Here is a 21,180-nt window from a genome sequence, read left to right on the forward strand (position 1 = left end):
TAAACGTTCAGTGAAGGGAGGAGAGTTCCTCAGTTCTGGGTTGGCCAAGAGCCACTGTTCATGGAACAGCACAGCTCAGAATGAGATTATTCCATTAGAAAGTGCCAGAGTCTGAACAGGGGCTAACTGAGCATTATTCCTTTTAAGCCACTGGGACTCTTCTCTCTTCCTTTTGAGACTCAGGGTTCAGCAAGGATATTTTCCCTTGAGTTTGGGAATTATGAACTAAAGAAAAAAAAAAAAATGTGGTCTGGGGACCAGGCTGGAAGGTGGGATATGTATGAGGCCTAGAGGAATCATGGATGCAAAGTGCATACAAAATGTGTGTTACTGGTTTGTTTTGTTTTTTTTTTTTAAACATTTTTTTTAAGATTTTATTTATTTATTTGACAGAGAGAGAGAGAGAGATCACAAGTAGGCAGAGAGGCAGGCAGAGAGAGAGGAGGAAGCAGGCTCCCCGCTAAGCAGAGAGCCTGATGCGGGGCTTGATCCCAGGACCCTGGGACCATGACCTGAGCCGAAGGCAGAGGCTTTAAGCCACTGAGCCACCCAGGCGCCCCGTGTGTTACTGTTTTATTCATTCATTCCTTCATTCCACAAACAATAAGCATCTTCTATGCCAGACTCTACACTTCTTCCTATACAAAGAGGAAAGAGAAGTAGTTACTGTCCTCAAGAAAGACATCAAGAGACACCTTTCAGGGCTGCAGGTAGAGCCTCAGAGGGTAGCCTGAGGGGAGGGGTGGGTATAATCTCATCTATTCTAACTTCTATTCTTTGACAACACCAAATGATGACAGCATTGTGGAGCCACAGGAATTCTCATTCATTGCTGGTGGGGATACAAAATGGCACTGTCACTTTGGAAGACAGTTTGGCAGGATTTTTTGTTTTTCTTTAACAAAACTAAACATAAGTCACCATTTGATCCAGGGATCACACTCCTTGGTATTTACCCAAATGAGCTGGAAATGTATGTTTATGCAAAAATCTACACACATTGTTGCAGAAGCATTCTTGAAAGCAACCAAGATGTTCTTCAGTATGGGAATGGATAAGTAAACTGTAGTACATCAGTATCATGGAATATGATTCAGCAATAAAAAGAAATGAGCTACTGACCTTTCTCCAAGGAAGATACACAAACGGACAAGTACATGAAGACACCCAACATCGCTAATTATTAAGGAAATGCAAATCAAAACCATGAGGAGGTATTACCTCATATCCATTAGGATGCTTACTATTAAAAGAAAAGCTCAGAGAAAACAAGTGTTATTTGAGGATGTAGAGAAATTACAACCCTTGTGCCCTTTTGACCTGAATATAAAATAGTGCTGTGGAAAGCAGTACAGGAGTTCCTCAAGAAATTAAAAACAGAATGACTATATGATCTGGCAGTTACACTTCTGGGTATATACCCAAAAGAACTGAAAGCAGGGTCTCAGGAAGATACTTTACACCCATGTTCATCGCATTTTTCACAATAGCAAAAAGGTGGAAGCAGCCCGAGTGTCTATAGATGGATGAATGGGTAAACAAAATGGTGTATGTACATACAATGGAATATTATTCATTCTTAAAAATGAAGAAAATTTGGACACATGCTACACCATTGATGAACTTCAAGGACATTAAGTGAAATAAGTCGGTCACAAAAAGACAAATACTACAGGATTCCACTTACATGAGGTACCTAGAGGAGTCAGATTCACAGAGTCGGAAAGTAGAATGGTGGTTGCCAGGAACTGGGGGTGGGGGGGCATGAGATAGTGTTTAAAGGGGTACAGAGTTTCAGTTTTGCAAGATGAAAAGAGCTCTGGAGATTGATTGCCACACCATTGTGAATGTACTTAAAACTAGTGAATTGTACACTGAAAAATGGTTAAAATAGTACATTTGTTTGTACACAATTTTTAAAAATTCGGCAGCAAAGGTCAAGGTGGTGGATGCATTAGTGTCATGTTAGGGACCAAAAGCCTCTGGGCTTTGTTCGAGAAATGAAAAAAAGAAACTGGAATGGAGCTGACTGAAAGGTGATGCATGAACCATGCCATTTGTTATTTAGGCCTTTTTACGCCCACAGACCATTTTTGCTGGCCTCTGGATTTGCCTAGGGTGACAAGAATAGGATCATCTGTATTAAAATTGCCAACGCTAAAGGAGAAAGCCTTTAGAAAGAGCTAAAATAAGGAAACTGACATATGTCATGTAACAAGAAAGGACTTGCACAGATGTGCTGAAAGGCCAGAGGGCCACAAGCCCCAAGGAAAAATGGACTCTAAAGTCTATAGTTAGGAAGTATATCCATGATATGAGAAAGTAGCAAGAATATCCTTCCTGGGTAGGAGGAAGGGATCAGCCAGCTCCAGGACACTGTCCCAGGACCTAACCATTTCTCTGTATTATTTTGGAACAACTTCTGAATGAGCCACAATATTCAGCTGAGCTAAAATATAACCAACACCACCATTAGCAACAACAAAAAGATGTATATACTGGAGAACCAGAAGGGGAAATGATGAAAATAGAAGAAATAGCCATAAAATATTATAACTCCTTTTCCCCCCATCAAAAAAATCAGAATGTTATATAACCAAATGAACATGGTTCTTTTTTAAAGAAGTCAATCTGACCTTCTTGGATGCATTTGCTTGCCACTCACTCCAAAGATTCTACACCTGTGTCCAACTTTCTCAGATGCTATTTTTTTTTAAGATTTTATTTATTTATTAGAGAGAGAGAGAGAGCAGGGGCAGAGGGAGAGGGAGAAGCAGACTCCCCACCAAGTGGGGGCCCCGATGTGGGACTCGATCCGAGGACCCCAGGATCATGACTTGAGCTGAAAGCAGATGCTCAACCGACTGAGCCACCCAGGGGCCCCTCCCAGACGCTCTTAAACTGGCATTTGCTTCTGACTACTTTCAGTGGTGGCAAACCATCTCTTGGAGGTCAGTTTGATTTTTATAACCTTGCTGTTAATGTGCTCCATCAACTTACTAAACTAAACTACATTTCCCAGAATGGCCTTAGAATTTGCAGGTTGGTGTAGGGTATCCAGTGTCACAGTAGCTCACACACATTGTTGTTGATCTTGGGGGGCTCCCCTTATGGGTCTGGTGTGGCATCAGTGTACAAAGGAGCTGCCATTGCATTGCCTGCCCCAGCCCTCTGACTCTAGGGTCATATACCAGACATGGGTACAGCTCTGTGGCAGTTTCTCCACAGGTCATGCATGTTGTTAATGATGGCAACAGTGAGAGACTCACACGAGGTTCACATTGTCCTCACTCCGCTAGACTTCGTGTCAGATTTTCTTCCTGACTGCTGACCCTGCTGGTCTAAACAGATCTCAGGCCCATCCCAGATGCACAGGCAAAAGGCATCTCCTGCAGCTCTCACAACTGTGGAAAGTCTGATCTGTAAAACAAATCCCTCAATCCATCTCACACATAGTGGTTCTGCTTTTCTGATTGGACGTGCCGTTACAATTTATATATAAAAGAGTCATTTGGAGGCAAGTCTGCAAAATAAGGTGGGTGAGCAAGCTGAGTAAATATGTTGGGGGCCAAAAATTCAGGGTTAGAATAAAGAACAAATCTATTTCTCACACACTTCATAAGATAGATCTAAAGCCTTTCCCAAAGAACATTTCTACAACTATTTTGAATAAGGATTATTTGGAAGGAAATATTCATTTGGACACTCTTTGCAATGTTTGTGTACACAATCTCCTTTTTTTGGCTTAAAGTCACTCTTGCTTATATTCTGGTTTACAGAAGGGTGAGGTGACCCATAGTTAAATGACAGCACACAGTCAACGGAACAGACCATGTAGTATTGGCTCAGAACGTTGTAGAATCTGAGGGAAACAGGGAGAGTCTGGATGAGCCAGGGAAAGCTTTAGAGAGTGGGTGAGGTGTGACTGAAACAGGAATGGAATTTTAGGCAGGGGATCAGCACAAGCTGATGTTCAGAGGTGATGTGGCACAGGGAGATGAACCAACTGACCATCTTGAGTGACTGAATTTGCAGAGTAAAATTTATCCATCTCCCTCTCGCTGATAGAATCAAAATTAAACTTTGCCTGAAATGTGATCTCTTCTATGTCTACATCCTACTTATTCTCTAATCTCATTTCCCTTTCCCCATCCCTAAACCTGCCTCATCTATATTAAAGAACTTGAAGGGCTCTCACATTCACTTATTCCTTCAACAAATATGAATCCCTACCATGTGCCAGGCACTGACTAGAAGGTGAGGCTACCGTCCCTGCCTTCATAAAGCTTATGACCTGGGCATCTGGGTGGCTCAGAAAGCTAAGTGTCTGCCTTAGGTTCAAGTTAATCCCAGGGTCCTGGGATTGAGCCCCATTTGGGCTCCCTGCTCAGTGGGGAGCCTGGTTCTTCTTATCCTCCTCCCTCTGTTCCCCTGCCTGTTCACTCTCTCACACACACAAATAAAAAAAAATCTTAAAAAAAAAAAAAAAAGATTATGCTCTCATGAGAGGGACAGATAAGTGAACAGGCAATCATAATGCATGATAGTGTAATGCAAGCAGTTTGGGGGCAAAGGTGAAGGAAGGCTTCCACAGAAGAGACAGTAAAGCTGAGACCTGAATGATGAGTAAGAGTCAACCAAGCTGAGAAGGGGGAGGGGGGCCAGAAGAAGAGTGGTGGGCAGAGGAGCAGCTCAAGCAAGGGCACGAAGACTCAGAGAGCCTGTGAGATCATGGAGGGATCTCCTGCGGTTGGAGGCTGAGGCCTGAGGGCAGATCACACAGGATCTCCGGTACCATATTAAAAAATCTAGGCTGTAACCCCAGGAGAACAGGGACATGGAAGCATCTGCATCCAGTTTTTGTTTTAGAGAGATTACTGTGGCTATAAAGTAGAAAGAGGAGTAGGGTGGTGGGGAGAAGGAGGGCCAACACAAGAAGCAAATGACTGAATAGGACAGTGGGGGAGAAAGAATGCGGCCTAAACCGGCCCAGAGGCTGGGAAGCAAATGATTTCAAGAAATATTTAGGAAATTGAATGGACAGGACTGGGGGCTTTGCTGACAGGGCGACAGTGGATGTAAGGGAGCGAGAGGGAGGATTTAGGGACACGGCCAGGTGGAACAGCTGAGTGGTACCATTCCTTAAGAGAGAGAACACAAGAGGAAGACAAGGTTTGGGAGGAAGCGATGATAATGACCTGGGTTTGGACGTGTGAGTCCGAGGCACTCGTGGATCACACAAGCAGAGAGCAGGGAGATAAGTGGATCTGGAGTTCAGGAGACCAGTGATGGCTGGGTACCTCCACATATCACATAGAGATGACAAGTGGAATGCTTGGGGATAGTGAAATGAAAACAAGGGAGGAGCAGAGACAAACCCGAGGAAGAGCATATTTTGGAGAGAAGCAGGAGAGGATCCAGCAGGGAAGACTATGAAGACGTGACTGGAGCAGTAGGACACCCAGCAGGGGGGACATATAAAGAAGAAAGGGGTCAAGAAGTACTGAGTCCTCAGCAGGAGCCAACACTTGCAAGGAGCTGAGAGAAGCAAGGGTGGTAGTTACTGTGACTCTTCAGCAGCAGGTAACAGAAACCAGCTTGAGTTAGCTCAAGAAAAAGGAGAGGACGGATTATTGGAGAACAGGAGTATCACATGGACTCAAGAGCAGGAAGGTCTGCAGGTAAGAACTTAAAGCTTTTAGCAACCTTGCAGCTTTTCTCTGCATGCCTGATGTCTCTGCTTTTCGCAGGTATCTTTCCTTGGCTCGTGAGGCTACATACTGGAAGGCGCTTGCCTAGTTCAAAGACTTACCCAGACTAAACTAGAATCTAAGTTCCTGAGAGAGAATAGGGAAGAGGGGAGAGAGAAAGAGGGAATGAAGAAGAGAGGGAGGGAAGAGGAGAAAGTATAAGACAGGGAAGGAAGCAGAGAGAGCAAAAGGAAAGACAGAGTGAAAGAAAGAATCCAATTTTCCTAGAATAGATTCAGGTGGCCATCCCTCGTCCAGTCATCTGTGGCCAGAGGGAAGGATCTCAAAGTATCGACTAGGCTCCTAGAGGTCCGTCCTGATTGGGAAAGAGAGCATTTAAAGGAGATATTATAAGACAGGCAAATAGTCAACAATATAGTTTCTATTGCAAGAACTAAAAAATACCCCGGCATTTTGCAGCTAAAATGTACTTGTTGACCTTGGCAAGAGCAGTTTCTGTGGAATGACTTCAGGTTTGCAGAGGGTTGAGGGGTGGTTGGAAGGAAAGTGAAGTCAGTGCATAGAGAGGCCTCTTTCAAGGCTACAGTGAAGGGCCTTGGAGAGAACTAGTGTGGATGGTTTGTTTCCCTGTTTGTTTATCTAGCCCTGCAAGAACCGAATATACTTATATGTTGATTGGAAAGGGTCTACAGAACAGAGCAATCATGTTGGCTTCTTGATGAACATGCAGAATCTCAGACCCTATCCTGAAGATTTGAATTTAGTAGACTGAGGATGGAGCCCAGACACATATTTGTGTGACCCCTTCTTTAAAAAGCAGGGAAATGGAGCATCTGGGTTGCTCAGGTCATGGTCCTAGGGTCCTGGGATCGAGCCCCACATCAGGCTTGCTACTCAGCGGAAAGCCTGCTTTTCCCTCTCCCACTCCCCTTGCTTGTGTTCCCTCTCTTACTGTCAAATAAATAAATAAAATCTTTAAAAAGTATATAAACAATAAAAATTTAAAAATAAATAAAAAGCAGGAAAAGTGCTTTATCCTTTCTTCTACGGTCTCTCTCTCCATCTGTCATGTGCTTTTTTAGTTGTTCCATTTCCTCAGGCATGGGGATACTTGGTGGGCAAGTGTAGGCCTCAGAGTGCCCCTAGTGCCCTGGGCCTTGCACTTGAAAATGTGTTCAGTGTTGGTAGTCACCAGGAAAATGCAAAGGAAAGCCACAATGAGATACTACTCTTCAACAGAATGGCTGAAGTTTAGAAAACTAACCATACGAAGTGTTGCCAAGGATGTGTTGGGAGTGTAAATTGGTTCAGCCACTTTGGAAGATTTGATAGTAACTACTTAACCTAAACCTACCTTATGATTCAGCGATTCAACTCTGTAGAATTGCAATGCCCATCAAAAGAGATAGGTAAGTCTATTCATAGAGCCCCAAATTATTCACAATAGCACCAAACAGGAAACCCTCAAATGTTCACCAGTAAGAGAATGGACAGATATAATGTGGAATATTCATAGAGTAGGGTACTATGCAGCTAAAATAAATGGACCACTCATACAATATTATTCACAGATGACATAATGCTGAGCAAAAGAAGCCAGATACAAAAAAGTTCATATGATTTCATTTATGTAAGTTCAAGAACAAGAAAAACTGAGTGATGATGATAGAAATTAAACGGACCTAGGGAAGCTTCTGAAGTGTTGGAAATATTCTGTATCTTGGTCTGGTGGGTGGTTATGGCCATACACTAAGTAAAATTCTTCAAGTTTAGGATTTGTGCACTTTACTGCATGTAAATGATACCTTAAGGAAAAAGAAAAAAAAAAAAAGCTTCACTACCCAGCATAACCGGAAGTGCTTCAACCCTTTAAGGAAAATGACTCAAAGGAAGATTCTAGTGTGGGATGAATTAGAGGCTGTCTTTAGTGGTAAATCACAGTGGGATTACCGATGACGAGAGTATCACACGGTGATATCCAGGACTTATGGACTAATGAGGCTGGGTGACGTAGAACTAACTAGTTGAGTTAACTTGTAGGATATTCTGAATCCTCTCCCTTCCCTCCAGCAGAAGATGGGGTGGGGAGAAGGGCCTTTTTCAGACACCATATTGGTTATGATACTCTCCCACCATTTCCCTTCTTCCTGGATTTGAATAGTGGAGGAGTGTCTGAAGAGTGGTGTAAGATTTTGGGGTCCTTATGTTACAATCTGAGATCTGGGAGCCATCTTCATGAGAAGTGAGTGCTACTGGTCGTGACGGGGCTTCTTCAGCTGGAGCCCACAGCCAAGCTTAGAAGGTAGAGGATCTGATTGGGAAGATTTGCTACACTTATGAAGTGACAGAAAGTTTCAAGTAAAATAACCAAATAAATGTTGATTCATATTTAATGCAGAGTGAAGATCCGAGCACTACGTTTCCCCTCTGTTTTATGCCTCTTCCTGTCTTTACTGAACACAGGGGCAATTACGATAGGAACTGGGAGTTAGGATTAGGGAAGTGGATGATGAAGGGACTCCGTTCCTGCTTCCCTTTCTGCTCAGTGGAAACCCTGATGTCTTCTATGGCCTGGAGATGACCAACTCCATCTCTGACCTAAAAACTGAACTCTAGGGATGCTTGGATGACTCGGTCAGTTAAGCGTCTGCCTTAGGCTCAGGTCATGATCCCAGGGTCCTGGAATCCAGTCCGGCATCTGGTTCTTTGCTCAGCGGGGAATGCTTCTCCTCTGCCTGCCCCTCCCCCTGCTTGTGCTCTCTCTTTCTCTCTCATACACACACACAAATAAATAAAAATAAAATCTTTAAAATGTAAAAAAACAAACAAAAAACCTGAATTCTCCATCCTCAGAGAAAAGTGCAAAATGGGGAAATGAAGGGGATCCTCTGTGAAATGTGCCCATTTCTCACAAGGTAATTCAGGCACTGGTGGGGCTGCTTACTGGCTGGTAAGACTCCTTAAGGATCTGTGGTGCCCTCCACAAGCAGAAAGACTCATAATCTCAGCCCTTGCTACCACCCTGGACTGGACTTCTCTTCTGAATTTTTGAGATCGAGTAAAATACAAACTTGTCACCAGGCTTAATCTGCTCACTCTTAGTCTACTCTTCTAGGAGTGGGGAGCTGGTTCCAGCCAGTCATGAAGTCTGGGTAGAGAATATGAATGTTTCCTTTGAGAAACAATATTAGCTTTGGGTTTGCTTCCAGCATGTGTTTTGGGTTTTCTCCCAGAGGTTTCACTGAGGAATCGCGTGTCTCAGAGGTGAAAATAAAAAAAGCATTTGAGTTCTGCAAAATCACAGTGGATTGGAAACTATGTAGTTAGCTTTTTTGCTATAAACGTTTCTTTTTTTTTTTAATTTCGTGTATTTGTTTTTTTCTCTCATGGAAAAAAAATGTGGTTTTATATACACATACACACTGAAGGGTGGAGGGCGGTGTTCGGAACAAGATGTTTCTCATTCCATTTGTTTCAAGTAATAACTCAGAGGCTCTGGAGAAAATAAACCATACATAAATAGTAGAAAACAGACTGCATCTTGTTGCTATGGCAACGCCCTACTTATATCACATTAAGCTGATTCATGTCTTTTCTCACCTCACTGTTAATAAATTATAGTGGCTGATGAGAATTAAACTGGCCGGAAGAGTTGGCATGGACAAGTTGCATATTAATTTGTCATCCAATCCTGATAGCCCATAATCTTTTTGGGGGTGGGCAGAGGGAGGAGAAAGCTAGCCTTTTTCTAATGATTTCTAATGATTTTGAAACTTTTTTCTCGTTTCGGTTTTTCTTCTTTACTGAAAACTATGTAAATAGGAGTCTCAGGTTTAGATAATGGTTGCTTCCCGCTGCTTTGTAAGGCTTATTACTCTCGTGGAATAAGCAAACGCATAGGAGCTTTAGGGCTTGGCAAGTTCCTTTGTTTCTTTTCCTCCTCCCTTATCCTCTCCACTCCTGTGCCTGGGGGCTTTAAACAATCCTCCACTCTTTTCTGCTGCCTTAGTTCATATACATTCCCATGTACACACACACACACACACACACACACACACACACACACAGTAACGAAGTAAAAAAAAAACAACAACAGAAAAAAATGGGTTAAAACATAGATAATAAACCAGGGAAAATATTGGCAAAGATGTAACAGGCAACGGACTAATTTCATATATATGTGTGTATATATATATATATATATATAAATACACACACACACACACAAAACAACAAACAAACCTCTTGTAAAACCAACAAAAAGCCAAACCACAGCAAAGAACCAATGGACAGCTCACTAGAAAATGGTTAAAGGACATAAAAATCAGTTTATTACAAAAAAAGAGACCAAGAGCCAACAAATATCTGAAAATATGCTCAATTTCAATCACCATTAGAGAATTAAAATGACAAAGAGGCGGAAATTTTCCTCCAAAACAGATAAAGAAACATTAAAAAGCTACATGATTTGGAATTGGATATAACGGTGGAAAACAAACCCTCTCAGACACGTTAGGAGGAGTAGATTTGGCATAACTTTCATGGAAATAAGTGCGGCTGTACTTACGACAGTTTTAAGTGCATATACCTTTTGACCCAGAAGTTCCACTTCAATGAGTTCATTTACAAATATACTTGCATAAGTGATTAAGATGTTCTTACAAGGATGTTCATTACAACACTGATTGTAATAGCAAAGCAAACAATGACAAAAAACCCCAAACTAGGCGGGACTTAAATGCCCATCAGTAGATGACTGGTTAAAAGGACTGATTCCTTCATACTACACAGGAGAAGAATTTGCACCTACAGAAAGATGTTAAAAATGTAACAAATGAAACTGCCAAGTTTCAGAACTGTATTCATAACATGATTCCATTTCTGTTAAAAGATATAATACATACATATGTTATTATACACATAGAAAATTTCTGGAAAGAGATACATAAATAACCATTGCTGTTTCTGTGGAGTGGGAGTAGACAGAGAGATGGCAGAAGATGAAAGCAGGGAATTGGGAGACTCAGAAAGATTGAGAAAATGTAGGGGTGCCTGGGTGGCTCAGTCAGTTAAGCATTAGATTCTTGATTTCAGCTCGGGTTGTGATCTTGGGGTTGTGAGATCAAGCCCTGCGTTGGGCTCCTTTTTGGGCACGGGGCCTGCTTGGGATTCTCTCTCTCTCCCTGTCCCTCTGCCTCTTCTTCCCCCCACTCTAAAGTAAAATAAAATAAGATAAAATAAAATAAAATAGAATAGAATAATTTTGAAAATGTAACTTTCATTTTCTACCTTCTGCACTGTTTTAATTTTTTTTAGTATGAAGACATATTACCTCTATGATAAAAGGCCTTTAAAAAGCATGTGCACACAAATGCATGTGTGTGTGGATATATATATGTTGTCTCTTTGTCACCATGACAACTTGGAAGATGTATAAGATAGTTCTGCCCACAGTCTAGCTAGGAAGATGTAAATGTGTGAAAAGTTAACAAAAGAATACCGAGACTGTCACACACAGAGATCAATCGTGTGCCAACAATGGACTTCTACAGTGGTATTCTAGAAGGTAAGAAGAGGAAAATCACTAAGACTGCAGTAGGTACAGAAGATAAGGGGATGAACAGCCAGCAGCGTCTGGGTGCAAGACACCCTAAGACGCCACAAAGAGGAGAGCTTGCTGTTGCCAAGACTGGTGCTGGGTCAGCTTGACAGACAGCGATTCACCCTCGGCAAGGCTCCTGGTCAGCTGGAAGTAATATGAGGCCATGCTGAAAATTACACCTGTTCTGCCTTTGGATGTTCCTGCCTGCCAGCTAGAAAGCACTACTGGCTGGTTCCTGTTAGGAAATGTCCAAGGCAGACTAGTACAGAAACACCGCTTCCTGATTAGCGTTGACCTTGTGTATAGATCAAGAAGCCAAACTCCAGGTGGTGTTAATCCTTACTCCTTGGGCTGAGTGCCTGAAACTTTGCATTGGCGGGCAATTCTTTTGGTTCCTTTCACCTTTTTGCAGAAGCTAAAAATAGTGGTTCTGAGCATGTATTGTAGAGTTGGACTGGGAGGAACAAAACCTAATCTGTCTGTGTCATGTTTTCCACTGCTGTAAAATGAGAATAATTATAGTAGCAACAACCTCATAGGGTTGTTTGAGGATCAAATGGCTGAATAACATCAAAGAAGAAGAGTCTCTGGACAGACAGAATTTATTCACGATATTATTTATTCTTACCAGAGACAAGAATATCCCAAAAGTTTTCAGAGAGAAAAAAAACAACCACACACAATGCACTGGGAATAAGAAAATAATCATGGTGACATATCAGTAGTAACATTAGAAGCCAGAGGAAAAGGAATAATGCCCACAAAATTAATTTCCACTTAGAATGTCATGCCCTGGCAAATTGAGCATGAGGACATAATAAAGATATTTCCAGACATGCAAAGTCTCAAAACTTTTCAGCAGAGTTTCAGGCACTAGATCCAAGTGGTAGGGATTAACACAACCCAGGCCTTTCACAGGAAGCTACCAGAACACGTAGCTCATCAAAAAGAGGGACTAAATCAAGAAAGAAAACATGGAAATGCAAAGCAGAGCACCCAGGGCAGGAAAGCAGTAAAGGGATGCCCAAGCTGAGTGATGTGCCTTGGCCAGGAGAACATCACCACCAATCTGCAGGAGGAACTTAGAAAGAGAAGTTATCCAACAGACTTGACTGTGTGGGAAATTGTACTGAGAGGCACTCTACAGAGTATTGGGGGAATATTAGAACACTTAGCAACAGATTCAGGGAAAACTAAGCAAATGAAAAGATGAGGCAATGAATCACAAGAAAATTAAAGCATCTTGCAAGAAAGAAAATATAATAAGAGTATACCATTCAGCTCAGCAGTGTGCAAGATTTATTTAACATAAAGATGACTGTGAATTATTTTTAAAGATACAATTATCTTATATTTTTATTTTTTTTATTGACATATAATGTATTATTAGCCCCAGGGGTACAGGTCTGTGAATCTCCAAGTTTACACACTTCACAGCACTCACCATAGCACATACCCTCCCCAATGTCCATAACCCCACCACCCTCTCCCTACCCCCCTCCCCCCAACAACCCTGTTTTGTGAGATTAAGAGTCTCTTATGGTTTGTCTCCCTCCCGATCCCATCTTGTTTCATTTATTCTTTTCCTACCCCCCAAACCCCCAAATTGCATCTCAACTTCCTCATATCAGGGAGATCATATGATAATTGTCTTTCTCCAATTGACTTATTTCGCTCAGCATAATACCCTCTAGTTCTATCCACGTCGTTGCAAATGGCAAGATTTCATTTCTTTTGATGGCTGCATAGTATTCCATTGTATATATATATATATATATATATATATATATATATATGTGTATATATATATATATATATATATATATATATATATACACTACCTCTTCCTTATCCATTCATCTGTTGATGGACATCTAGGTGCTTTCCACAGTTTGTAAAGATACAATTATCTTGAGGGAATAGGGAAAAGAGTAGAAACTGTTTGAAAGTTAAAATCTTCAGCTCTCATAATAGGAAAACAGTAGATTATGAATAAATCAATGAATCGAAAGACAACAGTATACAGATTCTGACATGGAAATACAGTGAGAAGAGAAGAAATATGAAGTGGATGCCCGTAGGGCTGAGGAGGCAGAGGCAGGGAGGACAGTGATTAGTTTCTGGTTTTTATTTTTATAATTTTATTTATTTATGAGAAAGAGAAAGAGACCACAAGCTGTGAGGGGTGGGCAGAGGGAGAGGGACAAGCAGATTCCACACTAGGCAGCTAGCCCCACACAGGGCTCTATCCAAGGACCTTGAGATCATGACCTGAGCTGAAATCAAGGGTTGGACACTCAGCTGAGTGAGCCACTCAGGCACCCCCATCAGTAAATGGTTTTTGTGGTTTTATTTATTTTTTAAATCATTTTTAGTACTATTTGACTTCATATATTTTTTAAAGACTTTATTCATTTGACAGAGAGATCACAAGCAGGCAGAGTAGCAGGCAGAGATAGAGAGGGAAAGCAGGCTCCTCGCTGAGCAGAGAGCTGGATGCAGGGCGTGATCCCAGGACCCCAAGATCATGACCCGGGCCAAAGGCAGAGGCTTTACCCACTGAGCCACCCAGGTGCCCCACTATTTGACTTTATAAGCTACACAATTTTTTAAAAATATTTTATTTATTTATTTGACAGAGAAAGATCAGAAGTAGGCAGAGCAGCAGGCAGAGAGAGAGGGGGAAACAGGCTCCCCGCTGAGCAGAGACCCTGATGTGGGGCTCGATCCCCGGACCCTGGGATCATGACCTGAGCTGAAGGCAGAGGTTTAACCCACTGATCCACCCAGGTGCCCCCACACTTTTTTTTTTTTTTTAAGATTTTATTTATTCATTTAAGAGAGACCACAGCATGGTAGGGGGAGAGAAAGAAGGAGAGGAAGAGGCATACTCCCTGCTGAGCAGAGAGCCCAACGTAGGGTTCAATCATAGGATCCTGAGATCATGACCTGAGCTAAAGGCAGACGCTTAACTGACCGAGCCACCCAGGTGCCCCATAAGCTACATACACTTTTAAATATTTGGCTAATGGAAGGCTTTGACATTTCTGAAATGACAGTGCTTCTTCCTTAGTTTGGTGTTCATGAGGCTCTGAGCAATTGATGTCTTAAAATCAGCTGGTTCATTTAAAGATTCTGTTCTAACAAAGTGAGGAGAGTAGAGGATATGAAAGTCTTTTATTGCCATTACTTTTCATTTAAATTTCTAGATTTGGCCTTCAAAGAGATTTATTAACTCCTCAAGACTTTATCATCTTCTATTCTTAGTTGACTTTAAATGTTTTAAAGGCATAGAAAAAGATGGGAAGTTTATGTAATTATGACAGTAAAACCAGGACAGTAAGGGGAAAAGAAGGCCACAGCTCAATGTTACAGAGATGAATATGCTTTGAGCAATCAGCATTATGCCCGGCATGTGAAGATAGCTAAACACTGGGAAATTCATTGTGATTCACTATATTTGTAGATTATATGAGAAAACCTATGTGCTTATTATGATAGGTACAGAAAAGAGATTTGATAAAATTTAACATCTATTATTAACCAAAATTCTTAAACTGGAAATACATGGGACTTCTTTAACTCGAGAAGGGACATGTTTCAAGAGCTAATAGCAAATATCACTCTTTATGGTGAATACCAGGGGACATTCCTCAATTTCTTGGGAAAGCCCTTTAAGATCAGGAACTAAAAACCAGGAGGACCATGTTTCAACATTCTGAAGGCCCTTGTCAAAATAATAGGACAAGGTTCAATTATAGGAAAGAAAAATATAAAACTGTCATTATTTGCAGTTTTTATGATCATCCATTGAGAAAGTACAAAAAAATTAACTGAAAAATATAGAATTAATGTGAGAGTTTAATAAGAAGTCAAATTACTAGATAAATATTCCCCCACCAATTTGCACATATGCCAAACATAGCCAATTGGAAAACGTAGTAAAACAACTTTTACTCATTTCAGCAACAAATACTCTAAGCTATCTATGAATAAACAGAAATTTAAAACATGATTCCTTATGTAAAAATTTCACAAAGGGCAAACACATAAACAACTGGTAAAAGGATGTCTTGTACTATTCTTGCAACTTTTCTGTATTATAAAAACTGTATCAAAATATAAGCTCAAGAGAGGTGAAAAAGAGAATGAGCAATGCTGAGAGGAAAATGATCTGAACATATAAATGGAGACTCGATCTCACATCCCTAAGCAAAATGATGGCAAAAGGGAAATCAAGAGTAAAAGGGTGATCCATGAAAGGCAAATCCAAGAGTGCTGGGAATTATGAGAGCTCCAGATGGAAAACAAGAATGGATGGAGAAGATATAATTACAAACAAAACAAAACAAAACCAGAGTAAAAACTTTCCTGAACTGAAAATTTTTTTCAGGTTGAAAGGGTTCAGGAAGCGGCCTGCAGAGGTCAGGCAAAAGGGAACAAACCTGGCCACATCCTAGTGAAACTTCTAAACCCCCAGGAATAAAGAGGAGATCTTGCAAGCTTTCAGACAGGGATGTGGTTGCTTCAATGAAAAGATAATCAGGCCAGATTCAGGTTTCTCATCTGCATAATTTGACTCTAGATATAGGGAAACAACATTTAGAGGCATTTGGAAGTAAAGGACCATGAGTCAAGATTCCTATTCTGAGCCAAGTTATCATTATATATGAAAACAAAAAACAGACTTTTTTTCAGACATACAGTGGCACAGAAAATATATAGACATATGCTCTTTCTGAAGAAATTCCCAAGAAATTGCTTAGGAACTACTCCAACCAAATAAACATTAAATTTAGAACAAAGACCTCAAAATAGGATTAGACTATACCTTTATATCTCTAGCTCTATACCTCCATCTCTATCTATCTATCTATCTACCTAAGAAATAGTGGTAAGCTATACACTAAATACAATTAAATGTAAGTGGGTGACGCTAATATGATTGCATACTGTTGTGTAAGGATTAAGGAGATTCTTGAGAACAGAAAGAGCCATTCTATAAGGAATGATGTAAATATACCTGAAACTAAAATTTGGTATTAGTTTAATAAAAAGAAAAACAGAAATTGCACCAGGGAGGAAGGGAAAGAATGAAAGAAGTGAAAAATTAAGTGTTCAAATCATTTCATCTTTTTTTTTTTAAGATTTTATTTATTAACTAGAGAGAGAGCTCAAGAGTGAGAGAGCACAGAGGGAGAGGGAGAAGCAGACCCTCCGCTGAGCAGAGAGCCTGACACAGGTCTTGTCCCAGGACCCTGAGATCATGACTTAAGCTGAAGGCAGATGCTTAACTGACTGAGCCACACAGGCGCCCCTCCCCCCATATCATTTCATCTTAATGATGGGAAGCAGAGTTACCAGTAGATGAACCCAGCAAAATTCAGCAAAGGAGAAAAAAGGAAACATAGTAACATATACTAGTAGATGTAAAATAAGATGAAAACATTAGAACTCATAAAAATAAGTTGAATTCCCTATAAAAAAAGACTCTTAAATATCTTCTGTCTAAAAAATGTACCAGGAACAGAAAGATAAGAATTGGAAATGAAGAGCCAAATAGATCACGCAAACACAAAGCGTTATGGCTTGAATCCTGAATCCGCAAAGACATGGTGAAGTCTTAGCCCTCAGAACGTACCTTATTTGGTTCTTCTCAGTGTGACCTTATTTGGAAATAGGGGTTTTCCAGATGTACTCAAATTAAAATGAAGTCATAAGGGTGGGCTTTAATGCAGTATGGCAGGTGTCCTTGTAAAAAAGGTACAATTTGGACACAGACACACACATGCACAGAGGGAAGAGAATGTGATCACACAGACAGAAGAAGGCCATGCGACCCGAGCCATGCATTTACAAGCCAAGGAATGCTGGGGATTGCCAACAAACACCACAAGCTAGGAGAGCTAAGAAAGGATTCTCTCCCTGGAGCCTTCAGAAAGACCACGGCCTTGCTGACACCTTGATTTCAGGCTCCCAGCCTCCAGGACTGTGAGACAATAAATTTGTGTGACTTTAAGCCACCAAGTTTTTGGTACTTGTTATTAGTCCTAGGAAACTAATATACAAAGTAAGCAGGAGTCCCCAAGTTACCACCTGATAATAGAGATTCCAAAGCCACAAACATTAAATGTGACAGAAATGAATATTTTATAAGGATAAATAATAGAGCCCATCAGAGAAAATATAACATTTTTTTTTTTGTTTTCAGACATGAACACAGCAAAGTATTTATGGCAAAATTGCTCAGAAACAGGACATTGATAAAACTACTGTGAAATGGGGAGGGGGGTAATATTTCTCTTAATAATTTGACAGCTGGAACTGACAAATAATAGATGAGTCACACATTTGCATGCACAGCTACTTAGGTAGGTATAAAAACTGGAGCTTCTCAATTCCTTATAACGATCCAATCTTCCTGACAAGCTCTTCCTGACTTGGCCCTGAAAGGAGCCTTGCTAATGAAAGGTATCTCAGTCTCTCTTGAATTTTTTGTCTCTTTGGGGTATATACTCAGAGTTTCACATTTCTTCTTCCATTCCCCACCACTCTCAAAAGGATGTCTGCCATTCAGCAGAGGCGGTTTGGATCTGTGTGGCCATGACCTGGTGTTGTCTTCAGAGTCACCTCATTGCGGGGAATCCATCGTTTCAGTCTGTGGCTTATGGTCTCCTTATCCTTCTCTGAACCCAGGCAGGCTGTAGTATTTCTGCATGGAACTGGCCACCACGGTGTTCACATTCCTCCACATCAAACCAACATCAGACCCCTAGGTTTTGTTGCCCACCTGCAGCCTCTGTGGTGGGGTCAGCTCAGCCTTCACTCTGGAAGCCAGCCACCCACCTTGGGGGGATAGATGAACTTCTGACTCCTTTCATACTACACAGGTGTCAAGGGAGGCAAAGGGTCCAACTTGGGCACTTTCTCTGTCTAACTTCACCACAGGACCATGCTTAGATTGTCCAGTCTGGTTCGTCCCCATATGATGGTGAGGAGTCCACTATATGTGGCAGACACTCCCAAGAGTTCTCAGTGAAAGGGAGGTATAAGCCCACTCTAATTCCAGCTTTTCTGACATCCTATTTATTGATGAAGGATAGTTGGAAGGCAGACAGGACAAGGGGCCCACCCTAAGAGAAAACCACCCCGAAAAGGATTTTACACCACCCTGAGGGGAGCCCACCACCCTTTCCCACGTGATAGATAGGTGACAAAAACCTGGTTGGATGACAGGCACAGGTTGGGGGGGTGGTTAATCAGATTAAAACATCCTGCTGACAAGCCCATAAAAACCTCCTAGATTTAGGAACTCGGGTGGCAAACCTCTCGGGTCTCCTCCCTCTTGGGGAGCTTTTCACTCTAAACTTTACTAGCACTCAATAAACCTTGCTTTGCTGCCCACCACTCTTGCCTAGTCTACCTCTTCGTTCTTCAAAGTGGTGTGACCAAGAACCTTGGGCACCGATGGGAAAAATTCCGTATCACTATTACTTGTAGCCACTACGCTCTACCACCAGTACCAATATCAACCTCAAAACCACTCCATCCAAGACTATAGCCAGAATAAGGTGGTCAGGACACGGATCTTTTCCCTTTTCCAATACAGAGGACAAGAGCAAGACAGAAAAAGTGATCTTTTAGGGGCACCTGGGTGGCTCAATCGGTTGAGCGTCTGCCTTCAGATCAGGTCATGATCCCAGGGTCCTGGGATGGAGCCCCACATCGGGCTCCCTGCTCAGTGGGGAGTCTGCTTCTCCCTTTCCTGCTCTCCCTGCTTGTGCTCTCTCTGTCAAATAAATTAAAAAAAAAAAAAAGTGATCTCCTAGCAAGGACTTAACAAACTGGTTTCTGCCTACTTGTGGTTTACTTTAAACTCAGCATGCAAAAATTCCTGAGGCCTGGATTTGGATATGCTAATGAACATAAGGAATCTAGAAAATCCTCTTCTCTCTGGTGAAAATCTGATTTCTATAGAATATTGTTTTACTTTACATTTTTACAAAATCCTTTTTTGGTGATCAAAAGCTGAACATAGACTACCACTTTCTCTTTTTATTCCAGCCCTAACTGTCCAAATTTTCACCTAAGGCAATAGATTACTCTGGGAAGTCAAAGAACACACATATGGAAATGTGAAAGAAAAAAGCATATTCATTTAAAGTACAAATGTTATCCCTGTTTACACAGGGTTTCTATAAACAAAGAAAACACATTCTTTTCAATTGCTTGCAGAATATCCATAAAAATCGATCATGTACTTGGCCCAAAGAAAATCCTAATAGATTCCAGAAACAAAGATTTTACAGGCCACATTCTCTACGCACAATTCAATTAGGCTAGAAATCAACAGAAGAATATAGAAACATAACAAAACAGAAACACTTAACCACTTCAAAATAGAAGAATGCTTTCTAAAAGCTCACCTGAATCAAAAAGGAAATAAAACCTGAGATCACAATTTATTTAGACATTAACAAAAGAATAGTAATTTATAATAAAACCTATGGGAGATGACTAAAGTTATAGTCAAAGGAAAATGTATAACTTTAACTATCTCTATTATTTTCTAAAAGAAAGAGTGAATACAAATGAACTGGTCTTATACGCCAGTAGTCTGAATGGCTATTTTCTAGCCCCCAAGATTCTCCTGGAAAAAAAAAAAAGGGAAGAAGAAAAGAAAAAATACAGAATTAAGTATATTTTAAAAGCTTATGCTTAAAAGCATTCTACAGGACTGCAAAATAACATTGAATGACCAGGCCAAATATCTAAGGGAAAGAAGGGACTCAAAGACTATGAAAGTCACATTTGCCTCAAGGACATTTGTCTAACTTGGCAAACTTACACTTAGGTTGATAGTCATGGCTTGCTGAAGTGTGAGGACAGAAAACAAGATCTAGAGGCCTCTAAAATTGGTAAATCTAATAGGAGAATCCACCCATTACATCAGGGATCCCTTACAGTGGGATTATGCCCTCACTGTAGGGAAAAATATATTAAATACACCATCCTAACACACACATAGACACACACACACACACACACACACACACATACACACACGCACACACGACTTCAAGAAATGTTGCACTGGCACTGAGCAGAATAATATCATTATTGGTAATTTATAATTTATAACCCAAAGCCAGCCCTTAAAGAGTCCTAAACTCAAATTCATATGACCAAGATAACCCCAGAAGTCTCAAACCTTGAGTTCTAAATCAGAAGTGACTTGGGAGTCTGTTCAAACAAACTCTCTCTGAAGCATCTAGTAAGGGGTTAACTCAGCTGGCTTGGGCAGTCCAAACCCTGTACATTCTAAAGAAGGGGCTGTTCTTTGATCAATTCTTTGCAATATCTTGCCTGTTAAGCATCTGATACAGGCAAGTTATCTTGCCTAAGAATTGGGGCCATGGGCCACATCCAGCAGGCTATCTAACTGTGACTTTCGGTGAGAGACTTGGGCCATGTCATTTTAGACCTTGGGAGGGACTGGACACTGAATAACTAAGTTCAGTCACATGGGCATTCTAGGCCTACATGACAGAACCCCACTAAGAACCCCAGACACCAAAGTCAGTGAACTTTCCTGGCAGGCAATACTTCATTTGTAATAATAATAATGTACAGTAGGGAATCCAAATGAACATCCTGGCAAATTATCAGAATTAATAATTTTAATCATTAGAATTTAGCCAGGTTGCTGAATACATCAAGACACAAAAATTAATTGCATGTCTATGCATCAGCAATAAGCCAAAATATAGTTAATCAAAGAAAAAACAAAGAAGGTTGAGAAAGAAAAAGGCTACATACCAGCAAAGAAATAGAGCATGGGAAATAACATATAACTAAAGATTGGCA

The sequence above is a fragment of the Martes martes genome (assembly GCF_963455335.1).
Source record: "Martes martes genome assembly, chromosome: 9".
Classification (NCBI taxonomy): domain Eukaryota; kingdom Metazoa; phylum Chordata; class Mammalia; order Carnivora; family Mustelidae; genus Martes; species Martes martes.